At 41.0% G+C, this 12,231-nt stretch overlaps 1 protein-coding gene across 2 annotated transcripts in view; it reads left to right on the top strand.

Moving 5' to 3' along the window:
• Positions 1 to 12,231, top strand: part of UBTD2 (ubiquitin domain containing 2) — a 73,764-nt gene that overhangs the window by 35,974 nt on the left and 25,559 nt on the right. The window contains exon 2 of one of the 2 annotated variants that reach the window (XM_078004174.1): positions 9,450 to 9,551. The gene's annotated coding sequence lies outside the window, so the exon portion shown is untranslated. 2 annotated transcript variants of the gene reach the window in all.

The raw sequence follows: 12,231 nt of genomic DNA, 5'->3' as shown, positions 1-12,231 counted from the left end.
AAAAATCTGGAGAACTTTGATTTTGTTTTGTTTTAGCAGGCAATCAGCCCTGCTAGGTTCAGCCGGCATGTTCTACCCCTGCTTTTGTTGCTAGTGGTTCTGATGTCAGTTCACTTTTCAAAGACTTTGCTTTGTGCACAGCACACGCACCATTTAGGTTACTGTGGGGCTAGAGTGGTGGTTTATATCAGATTCATTTCTTTTTCTTTTTCTTTTTTTTTTTTTGAGTCAGTGTCTTACTGTGTCACCCAGGCTAGAGTGCAGTGGTGTGATCTCTGCTCACTGCAGCTTCCGCCTCCAGGGTTCAAACGATTCTCCTGCCTCAGCTACCCAAGTAGCTGGGATTACAGGCATGCGCCACCACGCCCAGCTAATTTTTGTATTTTTAGTAGAGACGAGGTTTCACCATGTTGCCCAGGCTGGTCTCGAACTCCTGAGCTCAATCAGTCCGCCCATCTTGGCCTCCCAAACAGAATGTATTTCTCAGAGAGCCATGGCTGTATTGTTTTGGTACTGTTGCATGCATGCACAGGTTAGAGGTGAACGTGGAACTTGGGTCAGTTCAAACACAGAATTTTAGGGTATTCTCTTCTTTAGCTGTCTGCTCTGCAATTTCCCCCATGATCTCCATTACCAAGGAGATCTTTTATCTGCCTTATGGCTAGAAAGACAAGCTTCTCTCAAGAGTTGTTACTGCCAGCACTGCCAGTTAGTTCCATGTAACCGGAACTGCCTTTGGGGTAAAATGTCAGTAATAAAGTGGTAAAATGCAAAGGGAGAAAAACATTCTTCCCTCATATTCCACAGTACCCTTTCTCTTGGTTTGTCTAGAATAGATTTTCTTATTGAGTTTTATGTGTCCACCCTACCACCAGTATTGCTAGGAACTTTTAAAAGACTACAGAACAGGCTGGGCCTGGTGGCTCATGCCTGTAATCCCAGCACTTTGGGAGGCCAAGGCAGGCGGATCAGGAGGTCAGGAGTTCGTAGACCAGCCTGGCCAACATGGTGAAACCCCATCTCTACTAAAAATACAAAAATTAGCTGGGCGTGGTGGCAGGTGCCTGTAATCCCAGCTACTCGGGAGGCTGAGGCAGGAGAATTGTTTGAACCTGGGAGGTGGAGGTTGCAGTGAGCCAAGATTGCGCCATTACACTCCATCCTGGGGCAATGGAGCAAGACTTTGTCTCAAAAAAAAAAAAAAAACAAAACAAAAAAACAAAAAAATATTTTCTTCCCTCACTTCCCAAGTTTTTGGGCTTAATCAGTGAGGGAGATAGGCTCTAGTGGGCTTATAACATCTTGACCTGCACCAAGTGTCCAGGACATTTTAACACCAAAAACTGGGAGGGGCCGGGCACGGTGGCTCACACCTGTAATCCCTGTACTTTGGGAGGCTAAGGTGGGCAGATCACCTGAGGTTGGGAGTTCAGGACCAGCCTGACCAACATGCAGAAACCCCGTCTCTACTAAAAATACAAAAAATTAGCTGGGTGTGGTGACGCATGCCTGTAATCCCAGCTGCTCAAGAGGCTGAGGCAGGAGAATTGCTTGAACCTGGGAGGCAAAGGTTGCAGTGAGACGAGATTACAAGAGATTATGCCACTGCACTCCAGCCTGGGCAACAAGAGTGAAACTCTGTCTCAAAAAAAAAAAAGGTGGGGGGGGAGGAAAGGGGAAACAGTCTTGCTATAAATTGATTTATCAAATAAAATTTAGCTTTCTTTTAAAGTAACTGTTGCTGACTTAACAGGTTTTTGTTCCAAATAAGCACTACCCCATAGATGAGGATATTTTTTCCATATATCCATTCAGTCGTTGAAGTCTGACTGTAGAATGCATGTTCAAGGAGCCCAAGAATATGTAGGAAGATTAGGCATGGGCCTAAGTAGAACGTTGCAACTAGATGAATGTTTCCTTCATGCTGAAACCCAAGATGATGGTCTCCCTTTTTGAAACCAAGGAGACAGCACTGTTGATCTCTGATTTGCCTTCAGAGTCATTTTTCCCATGTTTTGAAAAATAGTGCACATTTTCAGCTGTATAACTCTGTGGTCCTATCCTATAAAAAGAGAAGTTTGTCAACCTGTCTTCTTTTTGACCCATCTGCATCCGCTCCACGTCACATTCCCAATGTTCCGTCTGGGGTGGCTCATTAAATCCATGATTCACACCCACACTAATCACCTTATCAAACGGTTGGTCTGCCACACCCTAGGTGTACTCTTCCAAATGCTTTCTCTTTTCTTTTCTTTCTTTCTTTTTTTTTTTTTTTTTATAATATGGACAGGCTGAGAATTTCCCAAATCTATGTTCTGGTTCCTTTTTCCTTAACATTTCTGCCTTTATTTCTTATTGCGTTTTACTATATGCAATCAGGAGGAGCCAAGCTGCTCCTTCAACACTTGGCATAGAAATGAACTCAGCTGAATAGTTTTGTTTTACCCTCCACAAAACACTAAGCCATGAACAATTGAAAGACACAAACATGAACAACTTGGCTGAATTGTTCAGCCAAGTTCTTTGCCACTTTATAACAAAGATCACCTTTCCTCCAATTTCCAATAACATGTTCCTTATTTCCATCTGAGACCTCATCAGAATGGCCTTTACCGTTCATATTTTTATCAGTATTCTGTTTGTGTATTCTTCATAGGGAATACACACATGATTATGCATATATTCTCTAAGAAGATTGAGGCTTTCTCTCCAGCTCTTATGCTTTCCTTCAGCGCCCTCACCAGAATTGCCTTTAAGAAGTCCCTTTATGGTGTTATTGGCTTTTTCTAACCTGTACCTTAAAACTCTTCCAGTCTCCATCCGTTAAGCAGACACTTCCACATTTTTAGGTATTTGTTACATCAGCACCCTACTTATTGGTACCAATATCTGCTTTAGCTTAGGCTGCCTAACAGAATTCCATTATCTGGGTGGCTTAAACAATGCAAATTCTTTGGGAGGCCAAGGTGGGTGGATCACCTGAGGTCTGGAGTTCCAGACCAGCCTGGCCAACATGGTGAAACCCTGTCTCTACTAAAAATACGAAAATTAGCCAGGCATGTTGGTGGGCGTCTGTAATCCCAGCTACTCAGGAGGCTGAGGCAGGAGGATCACTTGAACGCTGGAGGCAGAGGTTGCAGTGAGCTGAGATCACACCATTGTACTCCAGCCTTGGCGACAAGAGCAAAACTCCCTCTCAAATAAATAAATAAATAAAAATTAAAAAATTGTTTCTAACAATTCTGGAGGCTGGAAAGTTTGAGTCAAGGTGCCAGCTGATTTGGTATCTGGTGGGGGCCTCCATCTTCCTGGTTTACATACAATTATCTTCTTACTGTGTCCTCACGTGGCAAGATAAAACCATGTCTCCTCTCTAGTCTTAAAAGGTCACTAGTCCCATTCAGTGCCCCACCTCCAAATACTATCACATTGGGTATTAGATCTTTACCACACAAGTTTTGTGAGGACACACATGCAGTCTGTAGCCGTGTTGTGGAACTTCAATTATATAAACTACTTAGAAGAATCACCCTTTTACAACCCTATAGCTGTTTCAGGTAAGGATCATCAGTAGATACACTAAAGCATCATGGGTAACAGAATATTCAAGATGTCAGAGATCACCCCATGTACTGGTAATTGCCAAGGACAAATTATACCATAGGCTTGACATTCAGTTGCCTTAACCAAGTAGCCAAACTTCGCCTTCTCATGTGTGGCAACATAAAGAGTATGAGACATATTTGAGGAATTCTTACTCAAAATGTTTTACTTGACTCTAATAAAGCTTCTAAACCTAACTTTCTATTTGTAGATTAATACAAAGGGTAAAGGAACAAGTTAAAATGTCTTCACACATTGCCATATCCCCTGGAGGGCAAAACCATCCCCAGCTGAGAAACACTGGCCTACATCAAATGACGACACATAAGCCTTGATTGGAACTTGGTGTGAAAACCATTTTGGGACAGTGGATAAATCTAAATAAGACTTTGTGATAGATGATATAATTTTTTTTTAATTTTTCTTAGGTATGACAACAATATTATAGTGTATTAATCTGACTGTTTGCCTTGCCATAAAGGAATACCTGAGACTGGGTAGTTTATAAAGAAAAGAGTTTTACTTGGCTCATGGTTCTACAGGCTATACAGGAAGCATGGCACTGGCCTCTGTTCCTGTTGAGGGCCTCAGGGAGCTTACAATCATGGCGGAAGGCAAAGGGGGAACCATTGTATCACATAGCAAGAGAAAAAAAGGGGAGGAAGTGCTGTATTCTTTTAAACAACCAGATCTCATGGGAAGGGCACCAAGCCATTCATGAGGGTCTTCCTCTGTTGCCCAGGCTAAAGTGCAGTAGCACTATCACAGCTCACTGCAGCCTTGACCTCCCAGGCTCAAGTGATCCTCCTACCTCAGTCTCCAGGTAGCTGGGACTACAGGTATACACAACTACACCTGGCTAATTTTTGTATTTTTTGTAGAGACGAGGTTTTGCCATGGTGGCCAGGTTGGCTGGTTTCAAACTCCTGGGCTCAGGTAATCTTTGCATCTTGGCCTCCCAAAATGCTGGGATTAGAGGTATGAGCCAGCACACCCAGCCAGCCTTATACTTCTTTTCAAAAAGACTTTTTTATTTACCATAGTGAGAACAAGTGTCAGAAAAGCCTTATACTTTCAATTATAGAGGTTTTATAATACCTGGCCCTACCAGATATCAAACTATATTATACCATCTGCAATTATATATATAATCTAATTATATCTAATTGCAGATGTGATGTGTTATCTGCAACTAATATATTATCTGCAACTAGAACTAGTTTTATTTATTTCTGGTCCTTAAACTTCTAGTTGTTTTATTCTGTCTCATTTTGCATCTAACACTGTTTCCAAATAGTGTTAAAAGTGGAGATAGTGGGCTTTTTTTTTTTTTTTTTTTTTTGAGCAGAATTTCGTTCTTGTCACCCAAGCTGGAGTGCAATGGCGTGATCTCAGCTCACTGCAACCTCCATCTCTGGGGTTCAAGCGATTCTCCTGCCTCAGCCTCCTGAGTAGCTGGGATTACAGACGCGCACCACCACGCCTGGCTAATTTTGTATTTTTAGTAGAGACAGGGTTTTGCCATGTTGGCCAGGCTTGTCTCGAACTCCTGACCTCAGGTGATCCACCCACGTCGGCCTCCCAAAGTGCTGAGATTACAGGTGTGAGCCACCGTGCCCAGCCAACATCTTTGATTTATGTGTGTTCCTTCTTTCTCTTGAATTGAAAGAAAAAAAAGTTCTCTACAATCCAAAAAAAAATGTAACTCATGATAAAGCCATTGCCCCCAACCAGTAAAGTAAACCATCTTAGAGTTTATATACTACTTAAAAGTTGCAGTGGTCTCATGTTAGGTGATCATTTTCTTTTATATATATATAAATCTAAATAAGATTTAGATTTTTATATAGTTACATATATTTATAGATATATAGATTTATACATATAAATCTAAATATATAAATATATATATATATATATTTATGATAGAGCAAGGGTCTCAGTATGCTCCCCAGGCTGATCTTGAACTCCTTGTCTCCAGTGATCTGTCTACCTTGGCCTTCTAAAGTGCTGGGATTACAAGCGTGAGCTACCACACCCAACTGCCTAGGCGACCATATTCTTAGTCCCAATTTTATATACTATCTTTCTCAATAAAGTTGTTTTGTGGGGTGGGGAAGACTTAATTGTATGCTTTCATAATACTTTTAGTAAGACTCACCCATTAAGAAAAGTCTTGGCCTGGTGCGGTGGCTCACGCCTGTAATCCCAGCACTTTGGGAGGCCGAGATGGGCGGATCACGAGGTCAGGAGATCGAGACCATCCTGGCTAACACCGTGAAACCCCGTCTCTACTAAAAAATACAAAAAACTAGCCATGTGAGGTGGCGGGCGCCTGTAGTCCCAGCTACTCGGGAGGCTGAAGCAGGAGAATGTCGTGAACCTGGGAGGCGGAGCTTGCAGTGAGCTGAGATAGCGCCACTGCACTCCAGCCTAGGGGACAGAGCAAGACTCTGTCTCAAAAAAAAGAAAAAAGAAAAAAAAAAAAGTCTTGTAAAATCTGAGAACTATAGTTAAAAAGTTGGGGGGGAAAGTCTCAGAACATACAATGTTGCAGTAGGCTTTACAAAATGTTGCCTGTTTGTATGCTCAGATCATTGGTAAGGGGACTTACACTCTTGAGGATCAGGGCCAGGAAGTCATTATGAAGTTATGTTGATTTTTTTCCCCCCAATAAAGCTACCTCAAAAACATTGAAATTATATAAATGCCTTTAAAATTATTATGCTTCAATTGGTAAGCTTTAGGATATAAGCATGGCAGAAGTTCATTTTTATTTCATTTTTAATACAATTATAGCACTGAAGATGGTGTATCTAACGTGTCTAGGCAGATATTCCTACATGTGATCCTTAGTCTCTAATTTGTTATAGATGCTAAGTACCTTTGTCCGGTGATAACCATTCCGTTGGCCATAGTGAAGCCCATGGATGGATCATTTCTGTAGAAAAACAATTCAGCATATGCTTTATTTAGAGTGAATCTTTGTTCTTGGTTTGCTGTGTAAAAACAAGCAGCCCAGTAAGACATGGAGTGCTGTAATGGAAAGAGAGATCTGGACTTCGTTGTTACTGTGTTTTGTTTTGTTTTGAGACGGAGTCTTGCTCTTGTCACCAAGGCTGGAGTACAATGGTGTGATCTCAGCTCACTGCAACCTCTGCCTCCCAGGTTCAAGTGATTCTCTTGCCTCAGCCTGCCGAGTAGCTGGGATTCAAGGTGCCTACCACACGCCCGGCTAATTTTTGTATTTTTGGTAGAAATGGGGTTTCACCAGGCCGGGCACAGTGGCTCATACCTGTAATCCCAGCACTTTGGGAGGCCAAGGCTGGTGGATCACCTGAGGTCAGGAGTTCGAGACCAGCCTGACCAACATGGTGAAACCTTGTCTCTACTAAAAATATGAAAATCAGCCAGGCGTGGTGGCAGGTGCCTGTAATCCCAGCTACTTGGGAGGCTGAGGCAGGAGAATCACATGAACCTGGGAGGCAGAGGTTGCAGTGAACCGAGATCATGCTGTTGCACTCCAGCGACAAGAGTGCAACTCCATCTCAAAAAAAAAAAAAAAGGCGGGGGGATTTCACCGTGTTAGCCAGGCTGGTCTCGAACTCCTGGCTTCAAGTGATCCTCCTGCTTCAGCCCCACAAAGTGCTGGGATGTGAGCCACCACGCCCAGTGAGATCTGGACTTTGAATTTGGGCATGTGCGTTCTAGTACGGGCTCATTATTTTAAGCCATCCTTGTTGCATCTTAGTTTCCTATCTGTCAGTAAGGTTGGATTGTACAATCTAAGGTCTCTTCTCCCTTTAAATTCTCAAACAGTAGAGAAGATTTGGATATCATATTGATGTTGGCATTTTAATTCCCATATCCCTATTTTTATTTTGGCAGTTAGTTGCTTTAGATAAAGGGAATATATGTATTATGCATGTATGTATATATGTATATATATAGTGCATTCTAAATTTACGTGAAAATATTTGCAAGTGTCCTTTTAGTTTAGCACCGTCTATTACGGAAGAGTTCTAATATTCCATTTCTTCCCTCATGCTATTGTCTTATGGAAACTGATGCTTCCAGTTTTCAACCTGTTAAAAGCTGTTGCTTGAGTCATCTTGATATTTTTACCTTATCCATGCATTATGGCCTCTTCTTTCTTCATTTGAAGAGTTCCATCATTAAATCAAGGTTTTTCAAAGAGGAACCCAAAATAGGAAAACAATTATAATCATACTTAACTTCAAAATTGATTGTTTTTTTACCAATGTTAAAATGAGTTTTTGGTAGAATGCTTTAAATTATGTAGTAAAAATATTTAAAATTATGTGTTATTTAGATCTGAGAAACAAGCCTTACTTGGGTTTTCTGTGTGTTAGATCTATGTATTTGTTACAGAGTGGGAAGAAGTGTTTAAAGATTACAAGGAAAGATAAAGAGTGGGTGAATATGATTAAGAGGCTTCTGAGAAAAAGATGACTTTTGGACACGTTTTGAAAGAAGTGGTAAATGTGGATTGAAAGGGGAAAGGATATTTTCTAATATAGATTGTGTAGTTTAACATTAGATTGCTTTATTGATTTTTTATTTCTCACATGTTAATTCATAGAGAACTAAAGATGGGTGGTTACCTGCAATTTAAGGATAGAGAAGCAGAAATTTGGGGAATAAAAGATGTTTCCTGTCTTTAAATTCTTCACTGTTAGAGCATGGTACCTAGTCCTATATGCTATGAATGATACCAAGCATCTCTCTTTTGGTATCAGCAGTCAGAAGATGTGTGAAGCAGATAAAACGGAAAGTTTCAGAGCATAAAATGAAATCCAGTTGAGTATATATATATTCCACATCTTACAAAAATGTTGGTTTGGTCCGGGCACAGTGGCTCAAGCCTGTAATCCCAGCACTTTGGGAGGCCGAGACGGGTGGATCACGAGGTCAGGAGATCGAGACCATCCTGGCTAACACGGTGAAACCCCGTCTCTACTAAGAAATACAAAAAACTAGCCGGGCGAGGTGGCGGGCGCCTGTAGTCCCAGCTACTTGGGAGGCTGAGGCCGGAGAATGGCGTGAACCCGGGAGGCGGAGCTTGCAGTGAGCTGAGATCCGGCCACTGCACTCCAGCCTGGGCTACAGAGTGAGACTCTGTCTCAAAAAAAAAAAAAAAAAAAAAAATGTTGGCTTGGTACAAATATAAGGTACTTAGCTGCCAGGCTGATAATCTATGTCCAAGTACTGCATTTTCAGAAATACAGGTTTGTGGCACCACCTGAACTCAGAGGATAAGATTTGGTGAACAAATGCCTATAAAGTGTACTCTGATAAGGCACAAGGAAGTGCATGTCAATCATAGGACATTTATTTAACATTTAAGGAAGGGATTTGGAAATTCTGAAAAGAAAGCCTGTATATTTTTGCCAAAGGACTTACAGATGTTATTTCATACAGTACCGCCAAGTTCATTTTTACTTATTTAGCAAACATTTATTTGCAGTTTTTATGAGTGGTTTATGAATATGAACTTAAGTCCTCTTAACAACTCTAATATTTTCGTGTTTTCACAAGAGGATAGTTCAAATGCTTTTGCCAAATGCTAAGTTTTTTCCCAGTTACTTATTTAACAAGGGTTAATCATTTAGTTTAACATGAAGCTTGAAACCTCAGATTTTGTAGTGAAAATTCTGCACTGCTCTGTGGTTTGACTAAAGTAATTATGTTACAAAGATTTAATCATTTTAATAGTGGATAGTCTATAGATAGATATTCTGTATTACTTATGTTTATTATACAGGCAGAAATAGGCAAACAAAAGTAATCTTTCATGTCATAAACATTTATTTTGTCTTTTGCAGGATGATTACTATGAAACTTTTGACAGCATGTAGATTTGAAAATGCATTTGGGGCCTGTCGTGGTGGCTCATGCCTGTAATTCCAGCACTTTGGGAGGCTGAGGTGGGCAGATCATGAAGTCGAGAGATTGAAATCATCCTGGCCAATATGGTGAAACCCCGTCTCTACTAAAAATACAAAAATTAGCTGGGCATGGTGGCATAGGTCTGTAGTCCCAGCTACTCGGGAGGCTGAGGCAGGAGAATCACTTGAACCCAGGAGGCGGAGGTTGCAGTAAGTCGGGTCGTACCAGTGCACTCCAGCCTGGGTGACAGAGCAAGACTCTGTCTCAAATAAATAAAATTTTAAAATTAAAGATAAAGAAAATGCATTTGGAATGATTTTCCTTAAGCAACATAAATGCATCATCTATTCTTTTTGTGGGACTTTGTTCTTCTATGCTTAGTACAAATGGAGAGAGGTGAAATGAACCTACCTCACATTTGTAAGGAAGGTGTTTTACAATTTTTCCAAGGTACTTTGAACCCTTATGATTGTTTTTCTGTTGGCTTCGTCTTTTCAAAGGCCTCTTCCTTTCATTTACTTTAGTTTTAGGTCCTGAGATTCTTCTGTAGAGGTTTTGTTGTTTTTTGTCTGTACTCTGTAATTCTCTCAGAATGACAGGAAAGATTATACTGAGTTATGTCTCGTGCATTTAATGCATATTAGGCCAGATAATTCTGTAGAAATACTCAGGAAGACAAAAACTTTATTCAGATAAATATCTTACTGAGTCTACCTACTTAACTGTGCCATCTTCCACTTCCTGGTCAGTAAGCTGAGTGTTGTCCGTAAACTGTCTCTAACTCGTCTAAATGATAATGTAGCAGAAAATAAAGTCTACCTTGGATTCCATCGTGTTGGTGCAATCAGTGGGTTGTTATCAGACCAGATTCTGAACATCTTCTAGAGAACTATGCTCTAGCTGCATTATCTGTATTATTTGGAAGAGGTAGGGAAAAATCATTAGTGTAGACTGTGTTTCTCACATTTGAATTAAATAGGCGCATCTGTAGTGTTACTCCCAGTAGACACTCAGTACGTATTTGTTGATTAAATAAAGAGACTTGGATTCTGTTTGCAGCTCTGCTACTAAATGGATGGGTTTCCTGTTCTGCTTCCTCACCTTTGCAGAACTCACCTGTTTTGCATTTCACTAGGACAAGTTAGAGGGCAAAAAGTATTTGAGTTAATGCTGAGTGTTTTAAGTGGAAAACAGCTAGTCCTTTGGTGTGCCACCCTGAGGGGAGAGGACAGAGGAGACCTGACATGGCAGTCTTTATTGATCTTATCATCTGAGAGTATAGCCTGGAGAGTAGAGATAGCCCAGGGTCTGGAGTCATTTTATTTTCTGTTTTGCGTAGCCCAAATTTCATCTGGCCCTGGGCCAATGAGGGAGTAGTCAATTTCATGGATGCTTTAGAACCAGTTTGAGAGTAATTTCTTTAAAATTGGTATTCTTTCTGCAATTAAATATAGAACATTGAATTTTGACACACACCCTCTCTCCTTCCCACCCGCTCTGTCATTTATTTCCCACCCACTCTTTTCCAACACTCTTATCTTTTCATCCAGCTTCAATTTTCTTTTTATATTCTATCCCATCTATCAAACTATTTCCTATCAATGGCACTGTATAATCTTACAGAGCCATAAATAAGAATGGCTCTGTAGGTCAGTATGACCCATGGAAATAGATCACAGATAATACACCAGATAGGTGTCTGGGTGCAAGGATGCTGCGTCAGACTTGTTTCAGCGCTACTACTACGTAACATTCTCTAAGGGGAGATGCTGCCACTTGCCTTCTGTTTTCTTCTTCTCTTGGGTTGAAACTACGGTACTGTATTGTAGTTCTTCTGCTCCTTGTGGTTCGGACCTAATCCCTTGGCCTAGCATCAAAGATTATCTCTTTTATTCCCAGTTCCTCAAAAAAACTAAAGTACTGATCCTACCCTTTGTAAATTAGTTCCTGTTTGAGTTCCAGAGAAAGGTACTTACAGTTCCTTGACTAAAGTCCAGAGAGTAGAATGCTAGAGGAAGCATTCCTCTAATCAGTTTGTTCATGATTCTGGTGGTTTGGCTCTTCTTTCTCTGGAAACTGAAAAGCAGTCTTTTGCTGCTTTGGATTTTCTCAGTTCCTACTTCCTGGTTTCATGTGTCCAAGCTACTATTGTCGTTTGGCTTCCCCAGTGTGTCTTGCCTCTCTTATGGTGTCTCTTGACACTCATATCCTGCTCTTACAGTCTGATGAAACACTTATCTTCTAGGCAGTTCTTTTAAAATGAACAAAACAAAACTTTCATTGTATTTAAAAAAAAATTTTTAGAGCAGTTTTAGATTCATAACAGAATTAAGAGGAAGGCACAAAGATTTCCCATGTACCCCCAGTGCCTACACATACATAGCCTCCTTTCCCTGATTATCAACATCCTCCACCAGAGTGGTACATTCGTTACAACTATAATTCTCTGGTGGTTTTTTGTTTTGTTTTGTTTTATTGGAGATGAGGTCTCACTCTCGCCCAGGCTGAAATGCAGTGGTGTGATCATGGCTCACTGCAAACACAACCTCCCAGGCTCACGTTATCCCCCCACCTCAGCCTCCCAAGTAGCTGGGACCACAGGCATATGCCAACATGCCGGACTAATTTTTGTGTATTTTGTAGAGATGGGGTCTCACCATGTTGCCCAGGCTAGTCTCGAACTGCTGGATTCGAGCAATCCTTCCACCTCAGCATCCC

This window comes from Macaca mulatta, chromosome 6 (assembly GCF_049350105.2).
Source record: "Macaca mulatta isolate MMU2019108-1 chromosome 6, T2T-MMU8v2.0, whole genome shotgun sequence".
NCBI lineage: Eukaryota > Metazoa > Chordata > Mammalia > Primates > Cercopithecidae > Macaca > Macaca mulatta.
This window is presented reverse-complemented; position numbering and strand designations above follow the sequence as displayed.